General features: G+C 30.4%; 1 protein-coding gene across 3 annotated transcripts in view; it reads left to right on the top strand.

The window, feature by feature from the left end:
• The window catches only part of LOC148952220 (DNA repair protein RAD51 homolog 3-like), a 173,058-nt gene that overhangs the window by 111,206 nt on the left and 47,102 nt on the right, over positions 1-14,750 (top strand). The gene's annotated exons all lie outside the window — the stretch shown is intronic.

Here is a 14,750-nt window from a genome sequence, read left to right as displayed (position 1 = left end):
AAATCCTGACTCAATGAAAGCCCTTCTTCCAGCAGTTTCTCCAGCCCTTAGAGTCCCCATAGAAAAATGGCGGCAAGCAAAACAAAACACGGAATTCAAGTTTTTTTAGTATTCAGTCCATTCATAAATCTTATAGTAATGTGCACTGAATTTCCTTCCGTTAGAAGTGGAAGCCGGATATCTCTCAAGAATAGGTTGAGCTGGTTTGTCGTGACGCGTTCTAGAGATATCTGAGAGAGTTTCTTGACTGCTACTGGAACCCGCATGGGGTTCAGCGATGCAGACCGAACTTTCATGTTGATCTGAGCCATTTATTGTTCCGCTAGTTTTCGAAATTCTGTCACAGGCTGGGGAATTTATCTCAACTAACCTGAGACTTTGGGCGCTGACACTATTGCCAGTTTCTTGCACTAAAGTTTCTTCATTTTTCTTCCGCATTTTCACCGAAAAAAAATCTAAAGTTTGTTGTCGCTTTTTACTCATAGTTAAACGAGTAGTAGACAAGGACATCACTCAGACACTGCAAGAGAAGAACTGAAGAAACACGTAGAAACTCACTTAGAAAATCACTCCCTTACTCCACGGTAAAACTACCCCGCTTAGAAACTCTATAAGCCAATCACTTACATTTCCTGTTCACGACAGTCCCATACACTCCACTAGGACTAGTCATCCCATAAACTATTCAACAATGTCAAGAATCTGCTGACCAAAACCCCCTTGAAACCCTAGAACACATTTCCTTTCCCAGCTACTAAAAAAGGCAATATACAAAACTCATAGTTTACAACGAATTCTTCACAAGAACAATAATGAAACGGGTACTGACCACATGAAGCTTAGTTTTGAATGAACCCTACTCGGAAATAAAATAGTGTAGACGCGCTCGCTCTTAGACATTTCAAAACAAGATTATATAATTAGGGCACCAGTTTGTTGGTCGTATTTATTGGACCAGTTGCTGGTTTAATATAGCACATAGCTAAAATAGAAAATAGCTGTGAAATATAAATAAGAAGGTAATTTTCAAAGTCTAAGGGGGGGCATGACCCCCCCCCCCTAATTGGCGCCCCTGGGTCAGACCAAGATGCTACCTGATAAATCAATCCATTATTTTATATGCTGTATAATGACTTCAAATTTATTATTTTTATGCCTAAGTTTTTTAAGATATTTTTAACTGTATACTGAAAATTACTGATATCACAGCTCTTCTAGGACTATGAAAAGCGTTATTGATTAGTTTATTGTTGTGGGGCTACGTATTTACTTTTGACTCCAATATTCTTGTTTTTTATTCTTGGCTTTTGTGTTTTCTGTAAAGCGCTAGTTTTCTGTAATCCTACAACCTAGGAAAATATTACCAGCTGATTTATTTGCATTAATTTTATTGATATATGTTAGATAGGCTGCAAAGTAATAATTTTTGTCCGTTTTAAGTTTCAACTTCGCTCTTTACTTCCCTCGGAAAAACGTGTTTTTTTTTAAATTAATCTATGCTCGTTTTTGATTAAAATTTAATGTAGAAACAACACTGCTATGACCTTTTTTATTTATACGGAATAATTTCTGTTCGTTTTAAGTTTTAATGTTGGTCCTTAGTTTCAGTTGAAAACTTTTTTTTTATATAATTTCTAATCACCTCCAGTCTAGGGGAGATAGGACACTTCAACCCTTATTAAGGAGCTGATCTAAGAAGCCGTACAAGAATTAAGGAAAAAATAAATTTATATTGGGAAAAAAAAAATCATAACATTGTGTCGTTTCTTTTTTTAAAAAAAATTAAAAAAATAAGAAATAAAACTTTAATTCTTTGTTTTAAAGAATTAAATATAGTAGCACTTAAGAAAGTAGCTCCAGGCGAGTAGTTTCGACACAAAAGGTTAACTGAGCGGCCAGGTTTGTATATCGACACACTAGCGGAAAATTTTCTAGCTCAACAGAAATGTGCCTTTAGGCTTAGGGATTTATTTGACCTGTCCCTAAACAAAAAGCCACTCATTATTCAGAAATGAACGGAAATTAAAAAAAAAGATCATTTCTAGTGTATGTACGATAAATGGTATTATAAACTAAGTTTGTTTTCGTTTCGAAAATTTTGGGAAGAATTACCTGAGTTCTCGTACAGAACTGTTTTCTTTGTCTTTCTTCCTCTTTTGATGCACAATCTTACGTACGGAGAGAATATTACGGTGGAATTTTTAAGTAAATAATTTGATAGTAGTACCCCCTCCATTGATTCAAGGACGCCCATAGGGAAATTAACATATGATTCTTGGTTATATTGGTTATGTAATGTTGGTTATGTGATTTGTTGTTTGTTGGTTATGTTGGTTATTGTTTGATGGTTATGTTGTTTGATGTTTGTTGGTTGTTGGTTATGTTTGATTGTTATGTTATGTTGTTTCTTGGTTATGTTATGTTGATGTTGTTTGATGTTTGTTGGTTATGTTGTTTGTTGGTTGTTGGTTATAAGTGTTGGTTATGTGATTTGATGGTTATGAATGTTGGTTATGTGATTTGTGGTTTCTTGGTTGCGTTATGTTGATGTTTGATGGTTATGTCGTTTGATGTTGGTTATGTGATTTGTTGTTTGTTCGTTATGTGACTTGATGGTTATGTTGTTTCATGGTTATGTTGGTTATGTTGTTTGATGTTTGTTGGTTATGAATGTTTGTTATGTTAGGCTGGTTATGTGATTTGATGGTTGTGTTGTTTGTTGGTTATGTTTGTTGGTTATGTTGTTTGATGTTTGGTGGTTGTTGTTTGTTGGTTATTTTGATTGTTGTTTGTTGGTTATGTTTGATGGTTATGTTATGATATTGTTTGATGGTTATGTTGTTTGATGTTCGTTGGCTATGGTGTTTGATGGTTATGTTTGATGCTTATATTGTTGCTTTGGATATATTGGAAATAATGGTGTTACTAGGCAAAATTTCCACCTTGTTTCTATGCATATCATGCCTCCCCAGGTGCTAGAAGCAATTTTTATTGATCCACTACAAAATCGTGCCTCCCATTTCTGTGACATGCCCTCCCTTTTCCAATAGGATTTCTGTGACTTGCCCCCTGACGTCACGTAAGCCATAGGAAAAATATTATTGGATTTTAAGCGCACAGGTAGGGGAATTAACACAGGGAAATTAACATAGGGAATTAGCATTGAGTTTCTACAGCAGCCCTCTGACGTCACGGAAGCCATAGGAAAGATAGTATTGGATTTCAAGCGCACAGTTAGAGGAATTAACAGAGGGAAATAGCATTGGATTTCAAACGCACAGGTATGGAAGTTAGCGTTGGGAAATATCATTGGATTTCAAACGCACATGTAGGGAAATTAACACTGGGAAATTAGCATAGGGAAACAGCATTGAATTTATACAACAGCCCTCTGACGTCACGGAAGGCATAGGAAAATTTATATTGGATTTCAAGCGCAGAGTTAGAGGCATTAACACAGGGAAACTAACTTAGGGAAATAGCACTGGATTTCAAACGCACAGGTGTGGAAATTAGCATAGACAAATAGTATTGGATTTCAAACGCACAAGTAGGGAAATTAACACTGGAAAATTAGCATAGGAAAATTAATAGGGAATTTCTGGAAGTCAGATAAGTAGAGCTACCAACCCCTCCAGTCCTCGCACCTGTGCAATGCGGTTACCGGTTCTATTAAAGGGGACACAGTTGCCAAGACTCCATGACACACCCCTCTGGACTCCATATCTATACTATATCCTAGAGTATTTTTAGTTTAGATTTTCAGTTTAGTTTTAGTTTAGTATTAGCTTAGAGTTTGAGTTTAGAGTTATAGTTTAGTTCAGTTTTAGTTAAGAGTTTAAGTTTAGAGTAGTTTTAGTTCAGAGTTTTAGTTTAGAGTCTTAGCTTAAGGTTTTTAGTTAGAGTTATAGTTTAGTATAGTTTTAGTTAAGAGTTTTAGTTTAGAGTTGTAGTTTAAGAGTTTAGAGTTTTAGTTTAGAGTTTTAGCTAGAGTTATAGTTTTAGTTTAGTTTTAGCTAAGAGTTATAGTTTAGAGTTGTAGTTTAGTTTTAGTTATGAGTTTTAGTTTAGTTTAATTCTAGTTTAGTGTTAGTTTAGAGTTTTAGTTTAGAGTTCAGAGTCTTAGCTTAGAGTTTTAGTTAGAGGTATGGTTTAATTTAGTTTTAGTTAAGAGTTTTAATTTAGAGCTGTAGTTTAGTTTTAGTTAAGAGTTTTAGTTGAGAGTTTAGAGTTTTTGTTTAGAGTTTAGAGTTTTAGTTTAGACTTAGCTTAGAATTTTAGTTAGAGTTATAGTTTAGTTTCAGTTAACAGTTTTAGTTTAGACTTGTAGTTTAGTTTTAGTTAAGAGTTTTACTTTAGAGTTGTTTTTTAGTTTTAGTTTAGAATTTTAGTTTTAAAGATTTAGCTTATAGCTATACTATATCCTATAGTACTTTTAGTTTAGATTTTCAGTTTAGTTTAGTTTTAGTTTAGAGTTTTAGTTTAGTTTTAGTTTAGATTTATAGAGTTTTAGTTTAGAGTTATAGTTCAGTTCAGTTTTAGTTAAGAGTTTAAGTTTAGAGTAGTTTTAGTTTTAGTTAAGAGTTTTAGTTTAGAGTTTTAGTTTAGAGTCTTAGCTTAAAGTTTTTAGTTAGTTATAGTTTTTTTTATTTTTAGTTAAGAGTTGTAGTTTAAGAGTTTGAGTTTTAGTTTAGAGTTTTAGTTAGAGTTATAGTTTTAGTTTAGTTTTAGCTAAGAGTTATAGTTTAGAGTTGTAGTTTAGTTTTATTTAAGAGTTTTAGTTTAGTTTAATTCTAGTTTAGTTTAGTGTTAGTTTAGAGTTTTAGTTTAGAGTTATAGTTTAGTTTAGAGTTTTAGTTTAGATTTTTAATTTAGAGCTTAGTTTATTTTTAGTAAAGAGTTTTAAGTTTAGACTTTAGAGTTTTAGTTTACAGTCTTATCTTATAATTTTAGTTAGAGTTATAGTTTAGGTTCGGTTTAGTTAAGAGTTTTAGTTTAGTTTCAGTTAACAGTTTTAGTTTAGAGTTTAGAGTTTTAGTTTACAGTCTTAGCTTAGAGTTATAGTTTAGTTTATTTAAGAGTTTTAGTTTAGACTTTCAGTTTAGTTTAATTAAGAGTTTTAGTTTGAAGTTTAAAGTTGTAGTCTAGTTTTAGTTAAGAGTTTTAATTTAGAGTTTAGAGTTTTAGTTTTAGAGTCTTTGCTTAAAGTTTTAGTTAGAGCTATAGTTTAGTTTAGTTTTTAGTTAAGAGTTTTAATTTAGAGCTGTAGTTTAGTTTTAGTTTAGACTCTTAGCTTAGAGTTTTAGTTAGAGTTATAGTTTAGTTTAGTTTCAGTTAAGAGTCTTAGTTTAGAGTTGTCGTTTAGTTTTAGTTAAGAGTTTTAGTTTAGAGTTTGGACTTTTAGTTTAAAGTCTTAGCTTAGGGTTTTAGTGAGAGTTATAGTTTATTTCTTAGAAGTAACAATTTTTTTCGTTTATGATAAACAAGTTTCCTGTCAGAAGTAGCAAGTTTTCCTTAACACTTTCCTTAATGCTAACAAACTTTTACCTAACACTATCAAATTTCTATTAGAATTAACAATTTTATCGTTATGATAACAAGTTTTCAGTTAAAAGTATAAGGTTTTTTAGCAAAAATAACAATTTTTTCTTAGAAGTAACAATTTTTTCGTTTGTGATTACAACTTTTCTGTCAGAAGTAGCAAGTTTTCCTTAACACTAACAAATTTTTTCATCGAAGTAATAACACTTTTCATTAATACTAACAAACATTTGCTAACAGGTTTTTCTTAACAGGTTTTTCTTGTTGGGGTAACAGGTTTTTCTTAAAAATAGAAGATTTTTTCTTATAGCACCAATCTTTCTGTCAATGATAACAAATGTCTCTTAAAAGTAGCAATTTTTCTTCAATGATAACAAGTTTTCTGTTAGAAGTAGAAGATTTTCCAATAAAGATAAAAAAATTTTCTTTGAAGTAACAATTTTTTCGTTTGTGATAGCAAGTTTTATGTCAGAAGCAGCAAGTTTTCTTTAACAGTAACAAATTCCCTCATCGAAGCAACAACACAGTTCCTTAATAATAAAAAACTTTTACTTACAACTATCAGATTTTCTCTTTGAAGCATCAACTTTTTTTCCTAATACTAACAAACTTTAACCTAACACTATCAAATTTCTCTTAGAAGTAACATATTTTTGCCAGTGATAATACGTTTTCTGTTTGAATTAGTAAGTTTTCCAGCAAAGATAACAAATTTTTCTGGGAAGTAACAATTTTTTCGTTTATGATAACAAATTTTCTGTCAGAACTAGCAATTTATCCTGAAAACTAACTAATCTTCTCATCCAAGTAACAACTTTTTCCTGAACACTAACAAACTTTTACTTAACACTGCCAAATTTCTCTTAGAAGTAACAGGTTTTTCTTAACAGTAAGAAATTTTTTCTAATAGCACCAAGTTTTCCGTCCAAAATAACAAATTTCTCATAGAAGTAACAATTTTTGTCAATGATGACAATTTTTCCGTTAAAAACAGCAAGTTTTTTGTGAAAGATAACAAACTTCTCTTAGAAGTAACAATTTTATCGTTTATGATAACAAGTTTCCTGTTAGAAGTAGCAAGTTTTTCTTAACACTGGCAAATTTTCTCTTTGAAGTAACAATATTTTTCGTTAATACTAACAAACTTTTACTTACTACAGTCAAATTTCTCTTAGAACTAACATTTTTTTCTTAGCAGTAACCAATTTCTTCTAATAGCACCAAGTTTTCCCTCAAAGATAATAAATATCTCATAGAAGTAACAATCTCTCGCCAGTGATAACCAGTTATCTGTTAGAAGTAACAAGTTTTCTGTCAAAGATACCAAATTTTTCATATAAGTAACAATTTGTTTCGTTATGATAACAAGTTTTCTGCCAGAAGTATCAAGTTTTCCTTATCACTAATAAATTTTCTCTTCGAAGTATCAAATTTTTTCCTTAATACTAACAGACTTTTATCTAACACTTTCAAATTTCTCTTAGAAGTAACATTTTTCGCCAGTGATAACACGTTTTCTGCTTGAACTAGCAAGTTGGTCAGGAAAGATAAGAAATTTTTCTTGGAAGGAACTATTTTTTCGTTTATGATAACAAGTTTTCTGTCAGAAGTAGCAAGTAATCCTCAACACTAACAAAGTTTCTAATCAAAGTAACAACTTTTTCCTTAATACTAACAAACTTTTACTTAATAGTATGAAATTTCTCTTAGAAGTAACTGGTTTTTCTTAAAACTAACACATTTTTTCTAATAGTACCAAGTTTTCCGTCAAAGATAACAAACTTCTCATAGATGTAACAATTTTTCTCGATGATAATAATTTTTCTAATAGAAGTAGCAAGTTTTCTGTCAAAGATAACAAATTTTTCTTATAAGTAACAATTTCTATCGTTTATGATAACAAGCTTTCTGTCAAAAGTAGCAAGTTTTTCTTAGCACTAACAAACTTTCTCTTTGAAGTAACATTTTCTCTTAATGCTAAAACACTTTTACTTAACACACTCAAATTTCTTTTAGAAGTAGCAGACTTCTTCTAGTAGCACTAAGTTTTCCGTCAAAGATTACAAATTTCTCATAAAATAACAATCTTTCCTCAATGATAACAAGTCATCTGTTAGAAACGACACGTTCTCCATCAGAGATACTAAATTTTTCTTAAAAGTAACAATTTATTTGTTTTGGTACCAAGTCTCTTATTAAAAGAAGCCCGGTTTCCTTATCACTAACAAATTCTCTCTTCAAAGTAACAACTTTTTTCCTCAATACTAACAAACATTTACCTAACACTATCAAATTTCTCTTAGAAGTAACAATTTTTTCCTTTATGATAATAATTTTTTCTAATAGTACAACGTTTTCCCTGAGAGATAACAAATTTATCATTAAAGTAACGGTTTTTATCAATGATAACAAAATTTCCGTTCGAAGTAGTAAGTTTTCTGTCAAAGATACCAAATTTTTCTTAGAAGTAACAATTTTTTCGTTTTGATAACAAGTTTTCTGTCAGAAGTAGCAAGGTTTTCTTAACACTAACAAATTTTCTCTTCGAAGTAATAACTTTTCCCTTAATACTAAGAAACTTTTACTTACACTATCAAATTTCTATTAGAAGTAACAGGTTTTTCTTAACAGTAACAAGTTTCTAATAACACCCAGTTTTCCGTAAAAGATAACAAATTTCTCATAGAAGTAAAAATTTTTCGTCAGTGATAACAAGTTATCTGTAAGAAAAATGAAACTCAGAGAGGAAAGAAAACAACAAAATGAAAAATAAAGTAAAAAAAGGTAAAAAAAACGAAGATTTTGTCAGCCAATGGCGAACCATGAAGAAGAAGAAGAAAGAAGCAAATATTTCGACAAGGACGCCCGCCGAGTCGTCCTCAGAGATAAGCAAGAAAGAAAGAAAATAAAAAGAAGCTATCGAAAATCGAACCTGTCGAAGTTTACTTGTTAACGACAGAACAGAATCTAAATAAGAACCAGTTTGGATTCAATGAAAAAGAAAACTACCAAGATGATTGGGCAATAATCCTTTGTTTTGCAGTTGCTTTGGCTGGCCTATAAATTCCTTCATCATTTGATGTGCAAATAGGTTCTTTCAAGTTATACTGGGTGAAAATATTTATAGAGTCCTTCAAAATTAAACTGTCGTAAATTGGGATTAATGAAATATCTCCAGTATCTCTATTTATTGCTAAATTTCGGCTCATGTATTTTTTTTTATCTCAATTACCTCTTTAAAATTTTGTGGTAGGCCATTTACAGTAGATATTAAGGTTGCCTCGTCAAAAAGAACCAGATGGGTCGGATTTACGAAAATATGCGAAGCCAATGCCGAATCAAAGTTGTCATTGTTATTTTTTAATCTAAGGGACTTATCTATTGAAATTTTGTGCTCATGCAAACGTTCACCTAGTTGCTGATGGGTCCTACCAATGTAAAATTTCCCACATGAACACGGTATTCTGTAGACACCGCTACCCAGTGCAGGGTCAGTTTTATCCTTTCCTGAGTTGAAAAAATGTTCAACTTTTATTTCGGTTTTGAAAGAAACAGAGAGATTGTGTTTTTTTTTAACTTTTCAAAGTTTATCGCCAAGTTTCGGGATGTATGGTAAAGCGATGAAAGTTTTTTTTTCCATTGCTAGGGTAACTGAATCAAGGGGGACGTGATCCCTATTTTGTTGTTTGATCATTTTTAATCGTCTATCTATGATATTTTCAATAAGTTTGATTGGGTAACCTTTGCAGAAAAGAATATCCTTGACATAGTTAATGTATTTAAACATAGTTACATAGTTAATGTATCTTGACATAGTTAATGTATCTATGAATGTATTTATATCTGTTAGAAGTAAAAGTTTTTCGTCAGTGATAACAAGTTTTATGTTAGAATTAGAAAGTTTTCTGTCAAAGTTAGGTTTCTCTACGTTTTAGTTAGGCTCATCTAAATTATCTTAACATGAGCGCTTATGTTAACCTAAGTTAGATGAACCTAACGTAGAGAAATCTAACCCTGACAGAAAACTTTCTAATTCTAACAGAAAACTTGTTATCACTGACGAAAAATTGTTACTTCTAACACATAACTTGTTATCACTGACGAAAAATTGCTACTTCTATGAGAGATTTGTTATCTTTGACAGAAAACTTGGTGTAATTAGAAAAAATTTGTTACTGCTGAAAAAACCTGTTACTTCTAAGAGAAATTTGATAGTGTTAAGTAAAAGTTGTTAGTATTAAGGGAAAAGTTATTACTTCAAAGAGAAAATTTGTTAATTTTAAGAAAGACTTGCTAGTTCTGACAGAAAGCATCTTATCATAAACGAAAAAATTGTTACTTCTAAGAAAAACTTGATATCTTTGACAGAAAACTTGTTACTTGTGACAGATAACTTGTTATCACTGAGGAAAAATTGTTACTTCTATGAGAAAATTCGTTAGTGTTAAGGAAAACTTGCTTCTTCTTGCAGAAAACTTGTTATCATAATGATAAAATTGTTACTTCCAAGGAAAATTTGGTATCTTTGCTGGACAACTTGCTAGTTCAAGCAGAAAACGTGTCATCACTGGTAAAAATATGTTACTTATAAGAGAAAGTTGATAGTGTTAGGTAAAAGTTTGTTAGTATTAGAGAAAAAAGTTGATACTTCGAAGAGAAAATTTGTTAGTGTTAAGAGAAACCTGTTACTGCTAAGATAAATCTGATAGTGTTGAGTAAACGTTTGTTAGTATTAAGGAAAAGTGTTGTTACTTCGATGAAAAAATTTGTTAGTGTTAAGGAAAACTTGCTACTTCTGACAGAAAAGTTGTAATCACAAACGAAAAAAAGTGTTACTTCTAAGAAAAAATTGTTATTTTTACTAAAAAACCTTCTACTTCTAACTGAAAACTTGTTATCGTATCGATAAAATTTTTACTTCTAAGAGAAATTTGATAGTCTGAGGTAAGAGTTTGTTAGCGTTAAGGAAAAAAGTTGATACTTTGATGAGAAAATTTGTTAGCGTTAAGGACAACTTGCTACTTCTGACAGGAAACTTGTTATCACAAACGAAAAAAATTGTTACTTCTAAGAAATAAACTATAACTCTGACTAAAACTCTAAGCTAAGACTATAAACTAAAACTCTAAACTAATACTATTAACTAAACGTCTTAACTAAAAATAAACTACAACTCTAAACTAAAACTCTTAACTAAAACTAAACTATAACTCTAACTACAACTCTAAGCTAAGACTCTAAACTAAAACTTTTAACTACAACTAATCTACAACTCTAAACTAAAAATCTTAAATGAAACTAAACTAAAATATAACTCTAACTAAAACTGTAAGCTAAGCCTCTAAACTAAAACTAAAGTCTATACTAAAACTCTTAACTAAAACGAAACTACAACTCTAAACTAAAATCCTTAACTAAAACTAAACTGTAACTCTAACTAAAAACTCTAAGCTAAGACTAAACCAAAAATTCTAAACTCCAAACTAAAACTAAACTACAACTCTTAACTAAATATCTTAACTAAAAATAAACTAAACTATAGCTCTAACTAAAACTCTAAGCTAACACTCTAAACTAAAACCCTTAACTAAAACTAAACTACAACTCTAACTAAAACTCTAAACTAAAACTCTTAACTAAACTAAACTATAACTATAACTAAAACTCTAGGCTAAGACTCTAAACTTAAACTCTAAACTAAAAAATTTTAACTAAACTACAACTCTAAACTAAAACTCTAAGCTAAATCTTTAAAACTAAAACTCTAAACTAAAACTAACCGACAACTCTAAAGTAAAACTCTTAAAACTAAACTACAAGTCTAAACTAAAACTCTTAACTAAAACTAAACTATAACTCTAACTAAAACTCTAAGCTAAGACTCTAAACTAAAACTCTTAGCTAAAACTAAACTAGAACTCTAAACTAAAACTCCTAACTAATACTAAACTCTAAATTAAAACTCTAAAATAAAACTTTAAATTAAACTAAAACTCTAAACTAAAACTAAACTAACTCAAACTAAAAACTAACTAAAACTAAAATACAATTCTAAACTAAAACTCTTAACACAACAAAACTATAACTCTAACTAAAACTCTAGGCTAAGACTCTAAACTAAAACTCTAAATTAAAAATTTTTAAATTAGAACTAAACTACAACTCTAGACTAAAACTTAACTAAAAACTAAAATAACTATAACTCTAACTAAAACTTTAAGCTAAGTCTCTAAAACTAAAACTCTAAACTAAACTACAACTCCAAACTAAAAATCTTAAATAAAACTAAACTACAAGTTTAAATTAAAACTCTTAACCAAAACTAAACTATAACTCTAACTAAAACTCTAAGCTAAGACTCTAAACTAAAACTTAACTAAAACTAATTTAGAACTCTAAACTAAACTCTAAATTAAAACTCTAAAATAAAACTTTAAACTAAACTATAACTCTAAACTAAAACTCTTAATTAAAACTAAAACTACTCTAAACTAAAACTCTTAACTAAAACTAAACTAAACTATAACTCTATACTAAAACTCTAAAGTAAAACTAAGCTAAAACTCTAAACTAAACTAAACCTATGGCTTCCGTGACGTCAGAGGGCATGCCAAAGAAATCTATGGGAAAAGGGAGGGCATGTCACAGAAATGGGAGGCATGATTTTGTATTGTGGATCACTAAAAATGGCTTCTAGCACCTGGGGAGGCATGATTTGCATAAAAACAAGGCGGGAATTTTGTCTAGTAACACCATTAATTTCAAATATATCCAAAGCAACAATATAAGCATCAAACATAACCAGCAAACAACATCAACAATCATCAAACAACATAACCATCAAACAACATCAACATAACAACCACATAACCAACAAACATCAAACAAATTAACCAACAAACAATATAACCATCAAATCACATAACCAACATAACTTAACACACATTCATAACCAATAAACATCAAACAACATAACCATCAAATCACATAACTAACAAACAACGGATCACATAACCAACATCAAACAACACAACCATCAAACATCAACATAACATAACCAAGAAACAACAAATTACATGACCAACATTCATAACCATCAAATCACATAACCAACAACCAACAAATATCAAACAATATGACCAACAAACATCAAACATCATCAACATAACATAACCAAGAAACAACATAACATAACAATCAAACATAACCATCAAACATAAGCAACATACATCAGCCAACATAACCAACACTCATAACCTAGAACCAACAAACATCAAACAATAACCAACATAACCAACAAACATCAACAAAAAACAAATCACTTAACCAACATAACATAACCAACGTAACCAAGAATCATATGTTAATTACCCTGTGTTATTTTCCCTACGGGAGTCCTTGAATCAATGGAGGGGTTACTACTACTTTTGACTAATTAAGTATAACAATAAGTAATCCTTCTTTTAATATACAACTTTGAGTGGTTCCAGAACCACATGCCTGCACTTCTCCAACCACTAAGCGGCAAGGGGTTGGGGTCAGGGGCGTAATTTGTCAATTGGCAGAGGGGCAACTTCCCCTCCCAGACCTCAATTTTCCTCCAGACAACAGTTTCTCCCCCCTCCCAGCTGATATTTCTTTTCTCCAAAAATGTTATTAAAACTAAGATAAGCCTGCATAACCCAGGCATCCACTGAAACAGGTCAGTTTTCTTAGTACATCTTTATCTTTTTTTACTACTGTACGGCTCGTTTTTCAGTTTTTTCTGTCATTTTCACTTGATTTGGGAAAATTGGCTCCAGCTTTGACTCCCCACCCCCACAGGATTTGGACAAAATTACACCATTCGTTGGGGTATGGATTTAGTAATGTACTCAAATTCTCGGAGCAAACCATGAACTGGATGACCTCTATTCCCGTTTGAATCAAAATTCTTGACTAAATACCTTCCTGGGACATACTTTAAAAAAATGAGTGCATCACATTTACAAAAACAGTGAAATTATCTGAAAAAGATCGTATAGAAGGGAGAAAACCATTATTGAAAAGAAAACCAAGCAGGAATCCAACGTAAGGGACTCTAATTTGAAGTCGAACGCTAGTAGGATGTGACGTTATATTTACCTTGGCGCTATACACCTTTGGTAGGGGGGAAAACCCAGAAATGTTTTTGTCAACAGAGGGGAGACCTTGGGAGAATCTTTAGTTACATAACATGTTTGTGGACAATTTAATATTTTGGGAAAACCTAACTAGTTTCTCAACAAGAGAAGACCTTGGGGAAAATTATACCTTCGATACGGGGTCACCACTGAAGTACTATCGAACATGGGGGAAAACCCAATTACTTAACTTTTTGTCGGTTTTGCAAGGTTTTGGGAAAATCTCTATTGAGCAATAACTTTTGTGATTGGATAATTTTTTCTTGATATAAAACCGGGACTATGGGGAAACCCACGACCTTCTGAAATGTGCATATAAGGCGAGAAATCAGTAATTTTATTATTATTGGTTTAACGATACTTGGCTAGTGCAGAATAGTTAAGTGAATAAATTATGTCTGAGAACAGAAATTTGGATTATAGTGATTCTATGAAAGAGGCAAGTTTTTTTTCATTATGCTTAGTGAATATAAGTGGGAGGGACATAGTTTTATTAAAATATGTTTTTAAATTTCGAAGCTATTGAATTATCAAGTAAATTTCTAGTGGGCTATATAATTTATAAACAAATATATATATATATATATATATATATATATATATATATATATATACATATATATATACAAATATATATATATATATATATATATATATATATAAAATATATATATATATATATATATATATATATATATATATATATACATATATATATATATATATATATATATATATATATATATATATATATATATATATATATATATATATATATATATATATATATATATATATATATATATATATATATATATATATATATATATATATATATACATTAGAATGAACATCAAATCACTTTTCATGTTTCATTTTTAAGCAAAATTTCTTGAGTAAAATTCCAATATAACACAGCACTGCTCTCCTTTTAATACAGCTTAATACTAAGCTTGCTACCTTGAGGAAAGTTAGGGGATCAACTTGAATACGACTGTGAAACGTTTGAAATTACGGAACTCAAATGTTACTTTCACTATAGTGCTA

This window comes from Artemia sp. Qi Xiang Cuo, chromosome 5 (assembly GCF_049724085.1).
Source record: "Artemia sp. Qi Xiang Cuo chromosome 5, ASM4972408v1, whole genome shotgun sequence".
NCBI classification, from domain to species: domain Eukaryota; kingdom Metazoa; phylum Arthropoda; class Branchiopoda; order Anostraca; family Artemiidae; genus Artemia; species Artemia sp. Qi Xiang Cuo.
The sequence above is the reverse complement of the archived record's forward strand: the minus strand, read 5'-3'. Positions and strand labels throughout refer to the sequence as shown.